Here is a 3,980-nt window from a genome sequence, read left to right as displayed (position 1 = left end):
TTTACAGAGCAGATGGGGGGGATGTTGGTTGTGGCAGGCAGCCAAATATCACGCAGCCGCTCACTCATTCCCCCCGCTCCCCCAGTGGGACAGGGAGAGAATCGGAAGGGTAAGAGTGAGAAAAACACGTGGGCTGAGATAAAGGCAGTTTAATAGAAAAGAAAAGGAAGGGGGAAAAAAAAAAAAGGTAGAATATACAAAATGAGTGATGCACCACGCAATTGCTCACCACCCGCTGACCCAAGTAGCGATCACTACTTCCTGGACCACACCTCTTATTTATATACCGAGCATGACATCATATGGTATGGAATACCCCATAGCTTAGAATATACAAAATGAGTGATGCACCACGCAATTGCTCACCACCCGCTGACCCAAGTAGCGATCACTACTTCCTGGACCACACCTCTTATTTATATACCGAGCATGACATCATATGGTATGGAATACCCCATAGCTAGTTGGGCTAGCTGTCCTGGTTACCTCCAAGCTCAGCTTCTTGTGCACCTGGCAGAGCATGGGACGCTGAGAAGTCCTTGACTAGGAGGGTACTTAGCAACAACTAAAAACATCAGTGTGTTATCAACATTCTTCCCATACTAAATCTAAAACACAGCACTAGGAAGAAACTTAACTCTATCCCAGCCGAAACCAGGACAGTGGATGACTCTCTGTTAAGGGGCACTGAGGTGCCCATCTGCTGGCCTGACAGGGAGTCATGAGAGGTATACTGCCTTCCAGGAGCTAAGGTCAGAGATGCTGCCCAGAAGGTGCCACAACTTGTCAGGAACACAGACTACTACCCATTATTACTCTTTCATATGGGCACGAATGGCACTGCAAGTCGGAACCTGGGCAGAATCAAGGAAAACTACAAAGCCCTGGGGGTGCAAGCAGAAAGTATTGGTGCCCAAGTTATCTTTTCTTCCATTTTACCAGTTAGAGGAAAGGGTGCAGCCAGAAATAGACATATAATGCAAATCAGCCTCTGGCTTCATGGCTGGTGCCATCATGAGGGTTTTGCCTTTTATGACAATGGGACATTCTTCAATGACTATAGCCTGTTAGGGAGGCATGGGATCCACCTGTCTAGAAAAGGCAAGGGAATCTTTCGCAGCAGGTTGGCCAGCTTGGTGAGGCGGGCTTTAAACTGAAAGTCGGGGGGGGCTGGGTCCAAAATGTCAATGCTTACACCATTGCAACCAAGTGAGGAATAAGCCAGGCCAACCAGAGCAGTGACAAACGTTCCTTAGCTGCCTCCCAAGATGAGAACCAGAAGACCAACCCCCTCAATTGTATGTATACCAATGCACGCAGCCTGGGGAACAAACAGGAGGAACTGGAGCTTCACAGCCAGTCAGAAAGTTATGACATCATAGGAATAACTGAAACATGGTGGGACAACTCACATGACTGGAGGATCACAATGGATGTCTACAGGCTCTTTTATAAAGACAGGTAGGGAAGAAGAGGAGAAGGAGTTGCGTTCTATGTTAAGGAGAACCTTGAATGTAGAGAAGTCAACTATGGCAATTGTGGAAGCCCTATAGAGTGCCTCTGGGTCAAAGTCAGAGGGGTCATCTCCAAGGGGGATCTTACCCTAGGCATCTGCTAACAACCTCCAAACCAAGACGGTAAGTCCAATGAAACAATATTTGGGTCACTTAAGCAAGCTTTGGGTCAACAGAACCTGGTTTTTATGCATGACTTCAGCTACCCAGACATTTGTAGGAACAACAATACAGCACCTCACATGTCATCCATCAAGTTCCTGGAATGCATAGAGGACTGCTTCCTCATACAAATGTTAGATGTGCCAACCAGGAATGAGGCATGGACTTGCTACCCACAAACCAAGAAAACCTGCTTTGTAATATCTTGGTTAGTGATAGCCTTGGCTGCAGTCATCACAATATTGTGGAGCATGCTGAAGGTTGGTACTAAGACAAAGGTTTTAGATTTTAGAAGAGCAAACTTCATGTTGCTCAGAACTCAGTTGGGAGAGATTCTGTGGGAAGCTTCCATGGAGGATAAAGGAGCCCAGTGAGTGCTGGGAGTTTTTCAAGAATGATCTCCTGGAAGCACAAAAACAGTTCATCCCCTTTAAAGGTAAGGGAAGTAGACTGAGCAAGAGACCTCCTTGGCTTAACTGTGAGCTTCTGAGTCTGCTCAAAACCAAAAGGGAAGCATACCAGAGATGGAAAAGTGGACAAATACCCGTTGATAACTACAAGGGCATTGCCAGGGCATGCAGAGATGCAGTTAGAAAAGCAAAAGCTGAGCTCGAATTGAAATTGGCCAGAGATGTCAAAAACTACTGGAAAGAGTTCTTCAGGTATGTAAACAGTGAGGAGGAACAGAAGGAAAATATTGGCCTGCTGTAAAACTGGAAAGGTGAATTAGGCACCAACAACGCTGGAAAGGCAGAGGTTCTCAACACTTTCTTCACCTCTGCCTTTATGAGCACTGTTGGGCCACAGGCCTTGGGAACAAAAATCCAGGTTGATGCAAACACAGACGCACCATCAATGAAGGAAGAGTTGGTATGTGAACTATTACAGGAGCTTGACGCCTACAAATCGATGAGCCCTGACAATATCCACCCAAGGGTGTTAAGAGAGCTGGCTGACACTGTTGCAAGGCTGCTCTCCATAATCTTTGAGAAGTCGTGGAGATCGGGGGCTGTCCCAGAAGACTGGAAGAAGGCTAATGTCACCCCCACCTACAAGGGCTTAAAGGAGGATCCAGGAAATTATAGGCCCATCAGTCTTACTTCAGTCCCTGGGAAAGTTATGGAATGAATCCTTCTGGGGGCTACCACAAGTCAAATGAAGCACGTGGTCGGGAAAAGCCAGCACGGATTCACCAAGGGCAAATTGTGCTTGACAAAGCTGATCGCCTTCTATGACAAAGTAACCTGCTCGGTTGATGTGGGACATTGTCTACCTGGATTTCTCCAAGGCTTTCAATACTGTTTCCCACAGCCTCCTCCTAGAGAAACTGATGCATTACGGCCTAGACAAGTGGTCCGCGCGGTGGGTGGGGAACTGGCTGACAGGCCGCAGCCCGAGGGTGGTGGTAAACTGGCAACCTGTCGCAAGTGGGGTCCCTCACAGATCGATATTGGGCCCAACACTGTTTAATATCTTCATAAGTGATCTGGGTGATGGGATCAAGTGTACCCTGATGAAGTTTGCAGATGATACCAAACTGAGTGGGGAAGTGGACACTTCGGAAGGGAGAGCCACCCTGCTGGAAGAGTGGGCTAACAAGAGCCTTATGAAGTTCAAAAAAGACAAATGTAAGGTCTTGCACCTGGAAAAACATGATCCAGCAGTGCAGCACAGGCTGGGATCTACCCGGCTGGGGAGCAGCTCTGTGGAAAGGGACTTGGGGGTCCTGGTGGACAATAAGCTCAATATGAGTGAACAGTGTGCTGCTGCGGCAGAGAAAGCCAACAGCATGCTGGGTTGCATCACCAGCAGAGATAAAGAAGTCCTTATCGCACTCTACACAGTGCTTGTCAGACCACACTAGGAATACTGTGTTCAGCTTTGGTTCCGGCTATGCAAAAAAGATGTGGACAGGCTGGAGAGGGTCCAGAGAAGGGCCTTAAAGATAACCAAAGGACTGGGAAGCCTGTCATATGAGGAAAGCTGAGAGAACTGGGTTTGTTCAGCTTTGAGAAAAGAGGGCTTAGGGGAGACCTTATCACCATGTTCCAGTATTTAATGGGTGGCTACAAAGAAGATGGATACTCCCTTTTTACAAGGAGTCACGCACGAGGGTTATTTGCCACAAGTTACTCCTGGGGAGATTCTGACTGGACACAAGAGGAAGGTTTTTCACAATGAGAACCATCAGCCATTGGAATAATCTCCCCAGGGAAGTTGTGGATTCCCCAACATTGGACACTTTTAAGATTCGGCTGGACATGGTGCTGGGCCGTCTTGTCTAGACCATGCTTTTGCCAAGAA

General features: G+C 47.6%; 1 pseudogene; it reads left to right on the top strand.

The window, feature by feature from the left end:
* The first annotated feature begins 1,429 nt into the window (after positions 1-1,429).
* On the top strand, positions 1,430-3,540 carry LOC104083065 (annotated as a pseudogene).
* Positions 3,541-3,980: the final 440 nt, after the last annotated feature.

This window comes from Fulmarus glacialis, unplaced genomic scaffold (genome assembly GCF_000690835.1).
Source record: "Fulmarus glacialis isolate BGI_N327 unplaced genomic scaffold, ASM69083v1 scaffold6831, whole genome shotgun sequence".
Lineage (NCBI taxonomy): Eukaryota > Metazoa > Chordata > Aves > Procellariiformes > Procellariidae > Fulmarus > Fulmarus glacialis.
Note: the sequence above shows the minus strand (reverse complement) of the source record. Positions and strands in the feature narration are given on the sequence as shown.